Below are 16,130 nucleotides of genomic sequence, written 5' to 3'. Positions count from 1 at the left end.
GAAGATCTTTGGGAAAAACTACACAATAACTGAACACTGAGTGAGGCACAGGCATTAGGGGAAATCTTGTAAGGAAAGGAGGCCCCAGCCACAGTAAATGATCTGCTCTATGAATTTCCCTTCCAAGGTTTTCCTTTTTAATTTTTAAAATTTTTCCCAATTAAAAGGACATTATTCACTCCACAATGTTTGATAGATGCAGTTACAGAGATGGCGCTATGGGAGGTAATTGCATGAAACTTTTAGTACAGTGGGAGATTAAACACAGACACCTTTGAAATACTCCCTGTGACTGTAATTGTAGTGACTACTGAAGTCGAGTGCACAAAGACACATAGGTCTCAAAAGAAATGTCCAGAGAAGGAGAGAGAATAGTATAGAGACATGATCTTTTAATACAAATCAATGATCTTTCTTTTTTTTAAGATTTATTTATGTTATAGAGAAAGAGACAATGTGCCTGCATGAGTAGGAGGATGGGCAGGGGCAGATGGAGAGAGGATCTCAAGCAGACTCCCCCCTGAGTGCAGAGCCAGAGGCAGGGCTCAATCTCAGGACCTGGGATCATGACCTGAGCCCAAATCAAGAGTCCATTGCTTAACCGACTGAGCCACCCAGGTGACCCTACAGAGCAATGAGCTTTAACCAAAGAGAAACATTCCCCATAAATTTCACCCTGACGGTAGAGAACACATACTATGTTAACAGTTCACAATGACTTTGAAAAGATCTGCAACTCCAGAGAAATCCAAATATTTTTTTAAAATTGGAATAGTTTAATTCCTTCTGGTAAATGAGAAGTTCGACAAGCTAATCTATGATTATTAAAAGTCAACTTCATTTAGTATTTTCACTGGAATACATATTTCCATAAATATTGGCAGAACGATTTAACATATTTTCATATATCAGTAGACTGTTATGGATGAAAGGACGTTAGAGATCATCTAGCTGCTTGTTTTACACATGATGAATCAGGAAATGATGTTTATGTTTTTATTAATAGAGGATGACAGGGATTGAATCATTAGGCTCTTCATATTTTTTCTGTGCTTGTCTCATTGAGGCTATTAGGAAAAATATACATCAAAAAAACTTTAGGATCATTAGTTATTAACTTCAGGATGCTCTAAGAAGTTAAAAACGATTAAATCAATTATATTAAGCATTTTAGATGACAACAGATCCAAATGCCAATGTTTACCAATTCCTAATCTACATAATTCTTCTGCTGTAGGTACTGACACTATAGAATGTTTCCATTTGAATTCATATAATTTTCAGTGAACAATTTCCATATGTCTACCTTTTGAAAGGTCAGTTGGATCTTTTCTTAAATGCATCATGACATTAAATTGACACTCAATCTTCTGAAATTTGAGGTGCCTGGCTGGCTCAATTGGTATAGCACATGATTCTTTATCTCTAGGTCATGAGTTTGAGGCCCACCTTGTACGTAAAAATTACTCGAATAAACTTTCTTTAATTAATTCATTTAATTTGCTGATTGCAAACCCATTTTGTTACCTGACCTAATATTTCTCATTCATTTCTCCCCAAATTTTATATATATATATATATATTTTTTTTCATTCCTTCCCTTTCCTTTAATTTTTCCATAGGGGGTGGAGCTAAAATATGCTACCCTATTATACATACCAAAAAAACATTCCCAGCGCAGTATGTCACTGCATTTGAATGAAACAATTTTGAAGAAGAGAATTAACTATGGTGCTGCCGTGTCAGTGGAATCATGTTAAGTTCTAAGAAAAATCACATAAACATCCTGTAAGACTGAGAAATATACAAAATAGGGGAGAAAAGTCATTATATGCTAGTATAAGATAACCTGTATTTGACAGGATAATACTCATACTTTAACAGAGCAGCAATGATTCTCACAAATAGCATTTGCTACAAATAGAAAAATAAAGAGAAAATGGAGAGCATCAAAAGAGGAAAAAAAGGAAATATGAAAAGGATGCAGAGGAAAAAAGATGAGAAAGCATAGTATTAATGTGCTTATATATTTTGGGATCATCTGTATGCTTACTGAAATGCTATTTATCCTGAGATTCAGTGGGTGCCTGGGTAATCCTACTATTTACATTATAAAAGTATCACCTCATGTAAAACATCATTTAAATATTTTTTTCCAGAATGACCATTTTTTAATAAATTTATTTTTTATTGGTGTTCAATTCAGAATGACCATTAATGCTAGACTGAATTTGCTTTAAAAAAATCCTAAATGGCCTTACACATAAACCCTTCCTCAAACACAAGATGTTTTTTTTTTTTTTTTTTTTTTGGTAGGAGCAGAATGCATTCAAGATATTCAAATTATGTTAATAGGCTATAATCTTATCAGGTGCCCTCTTCCAGTACTGAATGAAACAATAATAACAGTATTAGTTATTCATGTATGGACGGGTATACTGCTGAAATATGGATCACCTATTTGGATGTCTTCGTTACTGAAACATCAAAGTCCTTACATGTGCATGATTATCATGTGTCCTGTCTCATATCTGACTTTTTTTTAAGCTCAGGATGGCACTTTGACACAATATAGTTTTTAAACTGACTGTTGACCCACTATTGACAACTCTTTGAATATAATGCCTCGTATACAGATTTGCAAATAATTGCTTTGGGCTTCTCAGACAAAATGGTGAAAAAAGTTCCTAAATACTCCTGGAAACAATTAAGTCAAATAATGAAGTTAACAACCCAAATTAACAGTTACAAAATAACATTTTTGCATGTAAAATAAACTTTGAATGACTGGAGAGACCTGTAAATGAAGTACCAATAAAACTGCATAGTCTCTCTTATCTTTGCATAACAATACATGCTTATATTTGTGGTTTAAAATCTAGTAGAGGGCAGCCCGGGAAGCTCAGTGGTTTAGCGCTGCCTTCAGCCCAGGCGTGATCCTGGAGACCTGGGATCAAGTCCCACGTAGGGCTCCCTGCATGGAACCTGCTTCTCACTCTGCCTGTGTCTCTGCCTCTCTGTCTGGGTCTCTCATGAATAAATAAAATCTTAAAAAAATATTAAAATCTAGTAGAAATATCAATGACCCTGTAATTAGAACAGGCAATACATACCTACACATAAGAAGTTTTAAATGGATTTTAGTGCAATGTTTTTGCCCCTATAAGATTTACAATTTTTAGATAAAATTTCTCCAATTCAAGTAAAATATTGTGAAAGCTATTGTTACTTTGAAAATAAAGTAGAAGAGACATACTTTATGACTTTCCCATTGTATAAGAATATTGTTCAAGACATACCTTTATTATATATATGCTAATACATATATATCTTAACACAACACAAATGTAATTTTTTTAAAATATTTTATTTACTTATTCATGAGACACACACACACAAAGATATGTAGTATCTTATTCTACTTTTGCACTTGTGTATCAGGACTTATAAAAGGATTCTCATGTAGGTTTGTGTTTATGTGTGTGGGGGATGGCTCAGACTTGTAGATAATTGGCCTTGCCTTTATGGAGACATTTCAAAGCACACAAAAGGCAAATTAAAGTAGGTTGTGTTTTTTGTGTGTTTTCACCTTCATCAACTGAGAAGTTTATAAAAAACGAATGTTAACGCAAACTTCATAATGAGTATCTCTTTAATCACCTCTTTAAAAATAAAATAGATTATTAAACATTAAAGCAAACCAATGACTTCAAATAGACTCCCAAAGAAAAGGAACAGAACCACATTGTGAAAGCATGTACAATAGCTAAGTACTATGATTAAAGAAATAAAATGGATATGAATATTGCATAGTTTTAGGCTACTTCAACTACATGCCTTAGTCTTTGATTTTTGTATGTATTCCTAAAAACCTCTCAAATTCAAATTTCCATCTTTTAAATAGATTCTGGAAGAGGTACACATTAAGAAAATATTTTAGGAATATTTACATATCAAAAGTTCAGAGTGATGGTACTACATAAGTCTTTATCACCCTTGCAATATCAAGTTATGATAAAGAAGAAAAGTAGAAATCAACAGTCTTTCAGTAGGATTCCACTCATAAGTCAAAAATATATATCTTTGTAAAAATCATTTGCAATGGTTAGTAAAAAATGCCAAACGTATTCAATTTTAATTGGCTTGAATTTATGGTAGGTCTTTACCACTAAGAATAACGGAATTGTGTTCCTGTGCCCCTGACACCGAGGTTGACATTAACTCCCCTTGCAATTACTGCTCTATTAAAATAGTGTTAGAGGAATTCATAAAAGGGATTATGTAGGCAACCATTATGGTTCAGGTTGCATCTCTAAAACTTAGATTACATAAACCTACATCTCAAAATTTCTCTACAATGTAGAGCTAGAGGATTCCTCTACAAAGCAGTTTTTGAGCTTAAGCTTTGTTTTATACTTATATAAACCTTGGCATGTTGCACTTGTCAGAAAAACTTCATAACCTAACAATAACCTTTTGCTATCCTTTATGTAGTGTTGTCCAGACAAATTGTCATGCTGTTGAGCTGAACAAGATTGATGACACAGCAAGCTGCCCATGTAGAGCTTAGGAGAATACACCCCCTCGATGAACTTCAGGCACTCCAAATCACTTTCCTCGGCTGCGATGGCAACAGTCCCTCAAGGATTTTGATTTACAGGCTGTGAAACACCAAAAGATACAACTCCAAACATGAAAGAGTGTGTCTTATAAATAAACTTTCTCTTTCGAAAATGGTTTATGTGACTGTTAGTGGGAAGGGAGATTATCACTATACTCATGATTTTACTTGTTTTTTTTTTTAATTAATAAGCTTCAAACATTTGGATATCTTATTTAGAACCTCCCCCGAATAAAACCAAAAAACAGTTCTATGATGTTCTCTTATAATTACATACTTATGAATAATTATTCACTTTTAAACGAGATGTCAACTGCTTCCATAATCTAAAGTAGTACACTCATTAGGTTGAAATTTTATTCTCTGTCATTAAAAGTTGGTTGTGCACGGAGAAGGTATGATATTCTGTTCTATGACACATTTGTGTATAGTTATTTTTTTTCTTTTATTAGGAACATAGTTTAAAACCTTCCTGTTCTTTGTATATTGTGAAACTTAAAAAAAAAAGAAAAAAGACAGACCTAATCTCTTACCCCCTCTACTCATTCAGCTTCACTAGCTCCCTTAAGTAAGGTATGCAGCAGGGGAAGGAGGTGAGGGATTCAAGAGAGCGGCTAGACTGATGTGTGCATTTACAACTTAGCATCCCCCCGCTGTAGTGCTGCCGACTGTGCAGTCAAAGGCCTACATATGAGGAGCTTAGATGTGAAAGGAGCTTATCAGTTGGAGAAGAAACCGACAGACTAGAAAATGTTTAAGTCTGACCTTTTGTAATGTTTGTGTTCAGTAAGCAGTCAAGAGTATGTGTATCTTCAAAAAAAGTTTAAAAATACACATACACACAGGAGACAATCATACACACCTTTTAAAACTTCCCCTGCCTCATTGTTTTTATTCCTTTTCTTTCTATGGAGCATTAAGAAATATTTGGCCTTTGGGCCACTTATGTGCTTTTCATGATCTGGAACTTCCTTAAATAGCAAAGTTGAAAGTGCATTGAAAGTATTTTTTTCATTGAATAATCAAAGCCCCCTTGATGAACTGTGAAGTAAAATCATTTAGTAGTAGTGTGCAGAATCTCATTACAATAACTCATTAGGAATGGAGCCGTAGCATGACTCTGGAGGATACACAAATATCGTCGACAGAGTGACATGACTAGGATACCAATGTGCATCCCGTGTTGTACAGAGACGGCTCAAAGGCAGTAAGAGTAGAGATCTCAATCTCATCTAGGTCAGGTTATCGGTGAAGTATTCAAAATCTTTGAAAGTATGGACAAACTGTCTTAAACATACTACATGTGCATTTTGGACTAAGAAAACCTAATACGCTGTTTAAGTCAGAACTGTAAATGGAATGAAGATTTCATAAATAGGAAAAGAAAAGGAAGGAAGGAGGGAAAAAAAGGTGAGGTAAAAGAGGGATAAAAAATAAAGAAAAACGCCATTATACATATGTAAATAGCATGCAAAGTAACAACAATAAAATTTATATTTAAGACCCAAACAAAATTGTACAATATTCCCTAAGTCAGGTCAGGTAAACCAGATTTCTTCTCTTTGCTAGGACTCAACCACATCCATTTCCTTAATATTACATTGATTACACTCTATTTAAAAAAATATATATGTTAATATTTCATGCCAGAATATGAATGTCTTAAGAGAAATTTTGTTATCATTTGTACCAAAACTGTATTTGCTATAAAGTAGTTGGTCAGTAAATATTTATTAATTAGAAATATAATTATCTAATCAATCATTTTCATTCCTTAGTATAGGTTAGCGATTTTTATCTTAATCTAAATTTGGTTACAGTTTTCCTACAATTTGTAATTTGAAGTAAGATCAGTGGTTTTCAAGACATTTCATACTATTAAAATACTATTAATGGATGTGTATTTTCTTTACAAAGATAGGTCATGTCTTGCCATTCAGATTTTACTTGTTCTAGCTACGGTCCATGATTCAAACAGCATTCTGGGAAAGATATTGGGTTCAATCAACTGGTAGACCATCTACGCACAACATGGTTTGCCAAGACAAACAGACAGTATTAATTCACATCACACTGTGAAAACAAATAATTTTGGAAGATAAGTTTTTGCTATTATGAATTCAACCAAATACAAAGTGACTGATCTAAACCCCTCATATAAAGTTTGTTTTGTTTTCAATTTACTAAATGCTGCATAAGTTATATGAAATATCATTTAAAACAGGGATTACAAATAATTTTAGAAGTGATTTTTCAAGGATAGGGTTTAATTTTTTATTAAAGGTTTTATTCATTCATTCATTCATTCGAGAAAGAGAGAGAAAGAGCAGTGGGGAGAGGCAGAGGGAGAGAGAGAAGCAGACTCCTCACTGAGCAGGAACCCTGATGTGGGGCTTGATCCTGGGATGGGAGATCACAACATGAGCCAAAGGCAGAACTGAACTGACTGAGCCATCCAGGTATCCAAGGACAGAGGTTAATCTTAAGAATAAATACATTCAGCAGCTTCTAATACTCTATTTGTCTCCATTTAATGATAGTTATCTATATGTTGCTACCTATATCTGCAAGTTGTATAAGCCTATGCTATGAGACAATATACTATGAGACTATTTCAGCAGTTCAGTTTTATCATCCTTGCTTTGAAGATTTTACCCCAGTAGAAGTTGAATTTTGTCTCTCAGAAAAGATATATTTGGGCAGAAAAGGAAACAATCAACAAAACCTACTGAATGGGAGAAAATATGTGCAGATAATATATCCAATAAGGGTTTAATATCCAAAATATATAAAGAACTTATACAACTTGATGGCAAAAATAATACTTCATAATAATCCAGTTAAAAACTATGCAGTCAAAGGCCTACATATGAGTACTTGAATAGACATTTCTCCAAAGAAGACATACAGGTGAACAGACACTATGGAAAGATGCTCAACATCACTCACCATCTGCGAAATGCTCAAATCGAAACCTCAATGACCTATTACCTCACACCTGTCAAAATAGCGAATCAAAAACACCAGAAAGCAGATTCCTCATGTACTCTTGGTGGAAAATGCAAACTGGCTTAGCTACTGTGGAAAATGGTATAGAGGTTCTTCAAAAAGTTAAAAATACAACTATCCTATGATCCAGTGATTTCACTATGGGTATTTGCCAAAAGAATATGAAGATGCTAATTTGAAAATATAGATGCACCCCTATGTTTACTGCAGCATTTTCCTTACAATAGCCAAATTATGGAAGCAGCCCATATGTCCATCGATAGGTGAATGGACATCTTGCCATTTGCGACAACACAGATAGAGCTGAAGAGTATAACGCTAAGTGAAAGTCAGTCAGTCAAAGACAAATACCATTAGATTTAACTGATGTGTCAAATTAAAAACAAAACAAAACAAAACAAAACAAAAAAAAACAAAGGAAGAGACAAATTAAAAAACAGACTCTTGTCTATAGAGAACAGACTGAACGTAACCAGAGGTTGGGAGGGGGGGAAGGATGAAAAGAGGTGAAGGGGATTAAGAGTACACTTACGGCGATGAGCACTCAGTATAGGATTGTTGAAGCCATGCATTGTACACCTGAAACTAAAATAACATTGTATGTTAACTATGTTGGAATTAAAGCTAAAAAAAAAAAAAAAAAAAAAAAAAAAGCTAAAAAAAATATATAAATAAATTAAAGAAATATATGTCCAGGGAGAGGGAAGAATGAATAGGCAGGGCATGGGCGATTTTGAAATGACAGTGAGGTACTGTCAGGGTTAGTTCTTTAAAATGAAATGCTCTGTATGATGCTAGAATGTTAAAGACATGCCATTATAACTTTGTCCAAACTCATAAAATGTACACTGTGAGTAACCCTAATATAAACTATGGATTTTGAGTGATAATGATGTGTCAGTATAGGTTCATCAATGATAACAAATGTGCCACTCTGGGGATCTTACACAAGTGTGAAGGCAGGAGGATATGATAAATTGCTACACTTTCTCTTCAATTTTGTTGGGAACCTAACCTGGCTATTAAAGGAAAAAAAAAAAAAAAGTTAGGGAAAAAAAAAAAAAAGAGAGAGAGAGATTCAAGTCTAACCCCCAGTATATCAGAATATAATGTTATCAGGAATTGAGATCTTTAAAAAAGTGTGGGGGGGCATCTGGGTGGTTCTGTTGGTTAAGCATCTGCCTTCAGCTCTGGTCATGATCCCAGGTTCTGGGATCAAGTCCCACATAAGTGGAGTGGGGAGCCTCCTTCTCCCTCTGTCTCTGCCTCTTTCTCTTACTCTGTGTCTCTCATGAACAAATAAGTAAAATCTCTTTTTTTAAAGATCTTCGTAGGGGTCTTTGAACTAAAATAAAATTATTAAGATGGGCCTTAATCCAATTGACCATATAAAAAGGGGGCAGGTAATTTGGTCACAAAGGGATACATACAGAGAGCAGACTATGTGAAGACCAAAGGAGATCACCTTCTATGAGCCAAGGAATGCCTGACGCTACCAGAAGCTAAGAGGAAGGCATGGAACAGATTCTCCTCACAGCCCCCAGAAGGAACCAGCCCTAAGAATCCTTTGCTTTCTGACACAAATCCTCTAGAAATGCAAGACAATAGATTTCTGTTGTTTTAAGCCACTGTTTCTGGCACTTTGATGTAGTAGTTCTAGGAAACTCATAAACTTCCTTTCTCAGGATCTGGTAAATAAGTTGAATTGGTTTTATGAAAACGCATCATGGAGGTTCAAGCTAGAGTACAGCTATAAAGCAATTAATGAAGAAAAAGCTATGGTATGCATTATGTGAACAAGGATTTAGAGCAGGGACGTAAGCAGACTTTTGGATGAAGAATGGTCCAAGTAGAGGCTGCTGTAGTTTTGGGTAGGGAGTGACTGAAACACATTCGCTGACGGGAAATCATAAATGGATATGAGGGTCAATCAAGCTGTAAATGGAAAGTAAAACCCTTATAGACCACGAATCCCTGAGAACAAAGAGCAGATTCCTCTACCCAGAGTGGTGGTCCTTTTCACCAAAGCCCATAGAGTCAAAATGTCCTAATACTCTGACCCAGTAACTCCGTGAAGTCTACATTTAGCCAAGTTACAGATATCACCAGATTTTTCTAGTGTATATATATATTTTTTCTAGTGTATATATATAAGTGTATATAGTATATATATATATATATATATATATATATATATATATATAGTCAAGGAAGACAGGTGGCAAAAAATCCAGAGTTTGGATAGAAAATTAGAATCATAAAGAGATACCATCACCAGTTACCACTGTCCTTCCTGCTAATGCTCACTGTTTTGAGCTCCTATTTTATGGCTGGCATTGCACATGATAACTTACAAATGCTATTTGACTTAAAATAATTCTGAGAGATATATATGTACCTATATGTTCAATATAATATATATAAGTTCAATATATATGTTCAATATAGTATATATACGTTCAATATATATATGTTCAATAAGTTGATGTGTGCGTGTGTATATACATATTTAACATTTAATTAACATTTGACTTCTAATGGCTATTTGAAACAGACAAAGTAACAGGTGTGAGAGAAGCAACGGTATTCTATTCCTTTTTGGTAATTGTTTGTGCAATGTGCACATAACCCTATTCTGGTCGAGAACACCCAAGGTTAATTTTGTTACCAAGTTCTTGTTTCCTCAGTCTTAAAGAGAAAGCCATACACAGATTATTTATTTTCTGCTGGTATGCAATCAAAGAAACATTTGGTCTTGGAGGTTCCTGGCAGGCCACTTATGTCCACGAGGGAAGCCAGCCTTCGGGGACACAGCCAGCATAGGGGAGCACATGCAGATGGGACAATAGGAGAAGGACAGGGCCACAACGCAGATGGGCTCAAAGCAGGAGTCTGAACCATCCCCAAACTCTTTTCTATTTGCTTGGAAAGTTAATAAAGTTCCTTATTGTTAAGGCCTTTTTCAGTTGTAGTTGAAAGCATGCTAACAAATAGAATTATTCCATTTTTATACATGAATAAAGCAAAGTTCAAGTGGTAAGCTAAATTGCCCATGATCACAAAGCTAGTAGCTGTTCTATTGTCTTTAGTCTCAGTCTTGCATGACTCACCGCTCTTCATTCCTTTCTAAAAAGATCTAAAAAGAGTCTTGATTCCAACACTGAAAAAGATTTAGCTTGTGATTCAGCACTTCTGTTAGCTCTTGAATAAAAAATGCTTGACAAATAACCCACTTGAATTTTTTTTTTTTTTTTTTTTTTTTTAGTTTCTGGTAGCCATGAAGAAAAAGAATATAGGGATATAGGGGCAGAGGGAGACTATATATTTCTGAAGAGTATAAAGAGATTTTGAAATACAAGTTCCAACTCATTATGCTTATTTTTTTTTTTTTAAGATTTTATTTATTTATTCATGAGAGACACACACACACACACACAGAGAGAGAGAGAGAGAGAGAGAGAGAGAGAGAAAGGCAGAGACATAGGCAGAGGGAGAAGCAGGCTCCATGCAGGTAGCAGGATGTGGGACTCGATCCCGGGTCTCCAGGATCACACCTGGGCTGAAGGCAGGTGCTAACCCACTAAGCCACTGGGCCTGCCCTGTGCTTATTTTTTATCTTAAGTTTGTATCTATTGTTTAGTGGAAACCAAATAATCATTTAATTCTGAATATGCCAACTAAAACCAACTTAACACTCAGTTTTTGTTTAACTGGGTCCTTAAATAAAACATACCTTGGTAAAATAGAACATTTGGATTTTCTCTGTAGACTTTCCTGAATCTCTTCTCTTGTTTTTCAAATTATGTGTTAATCACACATCTAATGGCAAATAGCAAAATTCTTTAGTTTAATTGTAATGGGAAGATCTAGAGAATGATCTCACACAGTTTCTTCCAGGTTTGGTTCTTATCCTAATAACTGAACAACTATAAATATTTCTTATTTATAATCTTAGAATCTTGATGTTTTACAAAATCAACATAGCAGATGACCAGAAAATTAATGTACTTTGTTGTAATTGTTGCATTTTGATTTAAATAGTTCATGTTAACATTTGTGATAAGTGCTATTTGCATAGAAAAGTGTTAAAAATGAAAAACCCAGAGTTCCTCATTTCAATCTGGTTCTTATTTTTAAAGTTATCAAGATTTTGGCACAAGCTATACAAAGAGGATTCACTTTGCTATTATTTTATGGCAATCTTATTGTTATTATTAAATTTCCTTAGAGCAGGGAAGTGTCCAAATATCCTGGTTGAATGTTAAGTACTCAGACCACTAAAACTTTGCTGCCTATGAAGCACTTTATTTTCATTTAAAAAATCGGTTCAGTTTTGCCACATTACTTGGTATTAGTTTCACCACGACTTGGAGCAGCTCATCATCATCATCAAGAGATTTTTTTTTTTCAAAGTTCCTATTCATATTTCCACAAAGCGACCTTGAGAGTGTCAAAGGTTTCAAATCTGGTGATTAAAAATGCTCTGAATATATACAGTATGTGATGTGTCACATATAGTTCTTAGGTACAACTATGCATGTTGGTGATACTGAGTGTGACAAATTAAAAGGTGTGTAAATGAAAACAGGAAATAAAAGATCATTAAAAAAGATCTGTGGTAAAAAGACAAGAACGTGGACTTCATTTAAATCTTGGAAAAATATTTATGTTTGTGAAATTACTTGTCTTTGGACAGTAGATACAAAAAATGTTGGAGCATTATAGGAGATTATGCTGTCTACGTATTGATACACATGAGTATTTGAAGTTGTCTAAGGGAAACAATTTAAAAAAAGATATACATAAACTGAAAATATGGAGCTTCTCTTTCATGCTTATGAATCTGTGCCACCGAGCCAGTTCTAAAATAGAAAACTAAAAGATATTTATGATCTTCAATAATTCAGGGGTCATAATGTGAATACAAAAGTGAGGGCATACTGAACTTTTTAGTTATACTGTAATATGTAAAAAGCACTTAAAATAAGGATTAAATGTGACTATTTAAAAATCATTACACCTTAGGTAGGTCTCATTTTTTTCTTAATTCTTGGTCTCCTTTTTTAGTTTACAATCGTTAATTTACTTAAGGCAGCAGACCACCGACACTTTATCCACTTACTACAATCAGGTAGTTGCCTGTCGTGTTAGATTCATCTTTTAAACATTGTTTATAAATCAATAATAGTCCCCTTCTTTGGTATTTTTGTAAAACGTATGCATTGCTTTTGCTTTAAATGCAGAGAGGTGGTCATACTTTAAGAAATTAACTTTCCAATAGAAATGACATTCAAGTATCACAGTATCTTCGTGACACATCAAGCAAGGGACGCCCAGATTAAGCAAAGCCAGAGTCATTTGAAGAGTTTCCGTTTTGCTGTCTCATCTTGTAATTTTGTGCCCACAGGTAAAGGAAAATAGGGATTCTTTGTGTTGACCGATCTGGACTGAAATATAGTCAGGGGATTTCAATACGGTGACTGCATTTTTCTTGCAATATAAGGTGAGACACTGGAGGGTGATTTCAATGGGGGCAGGACCGAGTACCTGGCAACCTTCAGCAAGGTGAAAACTACACGGCCCACCTGCCCTTGGATTGTAGGTAGACTGACTCTCCAGAACTCTTCTAGCATGAAAAGGAAAATGCTTCCCTAGGAATGGACATACAAGTCTGTTTCCCACATTGTTTTACAGATTTGGGAATTTGTATTTTGCAGAACCAGAAAAATAGGCTTAGACAACATTACTCTTGACCAATAAGGAAAAGCCTTGCCATTTTTTTTTTTTTTGGCTAAAATTATGAACTCACCAAAATGTCTAAAGAGAAAGTTTTTGTACATATTTAATAATATATCTGTAAATAAACGTTTAAATGTTTGAACACTTAATGAAAATATTCATATCTTAATACCACTATTGAGGGTAAAGTCTTCTCTGATTGGTATTAAACACCTGAATTATTGTGGAAATATTTATATATATATATATACATATATATATATGTATATATATATATATTTTTTTTTTGAGGTTCATCTCACAACCTCCACCATAGATCCTTCTTGGAGGAGCACTTATAATAGGTTCTTTTATTTTCATTTTTCTTACCATTTTTTGGCAAACGAGGTTGAAATTGATTTTATGGTCCTGCTCAATGCAATGTAGCATTTTTTCAGATTACTTAAGATCCCAAGTGAGTATAGAAAGTAAATGAAAGTGACACTAAATGGAAAAAATAAAAAAAATAATATGTTCACAGATATTGAAGAATACACCTGGTTGAGGTTACATTAACTGTGGGAAAACCCATACATAAAATTCAGTACTAATCATGTTTAAAAAGTCATTTTGTATTTAATTTTTTGACTATTGATTTAAATGTGCACTTTTTGTTATGAAAATATATAACATAAAATGGGTTAAAATTATAATTTTAAATATGGAATTCAGTGACAAAACGAAACCCACATGGTTGTGCCATCATCACCATTATGCATTTCCAGAACTTTTTCTTTCTAAACTGAAACTCTCTACCCATTAAATAGCTCCCTATGCATTCTTCCTTACGATCTCTAGTTACTTGAATAAGAAAATAATATAAGCTATAAAATCCTTAGAATCGCACTACATGGAAAAGAATGCAACATGGAATTCATTGGCTTAGAAATCACATTAATCACATTGACATTATGTTAAACTATACAGGTTTGTGATACTGCACTAAACTCCGATTCTTTGCACAAAATGCAGACAACTAAACACTAATGTTTACTTGTTTTATATCCTGCTAATTTTCTTACTTGAATTATAACAATAGGTGAAGAAAAAAAAAAAAAAAGAAAGGAGAAGCACACACGGAAAAATAAAGAAAATCTGAATGAAAGTGTCTGAAATTGGCCTGGGTAACCAGGATTTAAGGAGGATGTTAAGTGAGTCAGAATACAGAAAGGTACTCAGTCCCCTCTCAGGGCACTAATTCTTGCTACAGATTATGAAACCAGGAATCCCAGAGTAGGGCAGAAGGAGGTAAGCTAGCAAAGCTCTCAAAAGTCTTCAGGGCAATAGAGTTTATTAAACAGCCCCCTACCCAATACACACACACACACACACACACACACACACACACACCCAAACTCCTAGGGCAAAGGGTTCATTCAGAGTAGCAATAACATTCAAGATTAAAGAGGCCAAAGTTTAAACAGAAAGGAAACCAATCCCCTAGAGGCATTTACCCAAGTGTCCAGCTGTTCAGGACTGAACAGGGTGTTCTTAGCAGCACACTCTCTGCCAAGGAAACAGGTTCTGGACTTTCTAAGTAGGAAGGGATCTAGTAAATGGTCCAGGCTCTCAGCTGAGACTCAGAGGTCTGCCCCAGAAACTAGCAAAATAATATATAAATTATTAGAAGATTATGACTCAGCCTGGAATCAGCTCAGTCCATAACTGATTGGATTAAGGTGAGGTCTCTAGTCTAGCTGCTGATGAGGATAGGGTGATAAACCTTCACTAGAAATATTAATGCCTCCTATACTTTTTTTATTTCAAAATTTCTGAGAAAATAGAGGCAATAGGAACAGATCCATATGTAACTTGGATATTGAAGTTAACAGTAACAGATTTTAATCAGCCGAATAACATGTTCAAAAATGTTTGAAAGGATGTACAATTTGGCCAGAAACCTATACTCTGATAATCTTTTTTTTTAAATTTTTTTTATTTATTTATGATAGTCACAGAGAGAGAGAGAGAGAGGCAGAAACATAGGCAGAGGGAGAACAGAAACCTATACTCTGTATATAAAATAACTACATGGAAACTCTAGAACAACAAAAAATAATGTAATGTAAGTTGACAATGGGATTATTTAATGACAGATTGGAAATGAGAACAATAATGAATTGGAAAATGGATGAATAGAAAGCAGGTACACTGAAAAACAAAAGCAAAAAGAATAAAAAAAATAAAAGGGTAATTTAAGAAGGGAATCTTATTATATTGGAATCCAAGAAGCAAGGAGAATGGGAGACAATTATCAAAGAGAAAAATGGCTAAGTCCCCCAAATTTGAAAGACATCAAACTACACCTTTATTATACAGTTGAAAACCTAAGCATAAATACTCAGAAAATCCCATATAAGTCCATGTTTATTTATATTTAACCTAAATTTATATAAATGCACACAATATATTTGATATGCATATACAGGCTTATATGTAAATATATGTAAAATATTCAGAAATATCTTTCCCTTAGGGTTATCTTAAACAAAATAACTAAATGACAGACCAAAAATATTCTTAAATTGCTGAAAGAAAATAGACTGTCAACCTAGGTTTTTATCCCCATCACAAATATTAAATATGAAATGATACATTGATTTTTTTCAGGATAAAATTAACCATATATTAATACAAAGTATCTACACTATAAGGGGACTCCCTTAGCCCAAGTATACCAGAAGTAAATAGAAATATACAGATATAAAAAGAAAACAAATAC

General features: G+C 34.1%; 1 protein-coding gene across 6 annotated transcripts in view; it reads right to left on the bottom strand.

The window, feature by feature from the left end:
• CDH18 (cadherin 18) overlaps positions 1 to 16,130 on the bottom strand; it is a 953,252-nt gene that overhangs the window by 540,390 nt on the left and 396,732 nt on the right. The window contains exon 4 of one of the 6 annotated variants that reach the window (XM_049109414.1): positions 8,163 to 8,215. The exons of the other annotated variants lie outside the window; for them this stretch is intronic. The gene's annotated coding sequence lies outside the window, so the exon portion shown is untranslated. The remainder of the gene's footprint in view (positions 1 to 8,162; positions 8,216 to 16,130) is intronic. 6 annotated transcript variants of the gene reach the window in all.

The sequence above is a fragment of the Canis lupus genome, chromosome 4 (genome assembly GCF_003254725.2).
Source record: "Canis lupus dingo isolate Sandy chromosome 4, ASM325472v2, whole genome shotgun sequence".
NCBI lineage: Eukaryota > Metazoa > Chordata > Mammalia > Carnivora > Canidae > Canis > Canis lupus.
The sequence above is the reverse complement of the archived record's forward strand: the minus strand, read 5'-3'. Positions and strand labels throughout refer to the sequence as shown.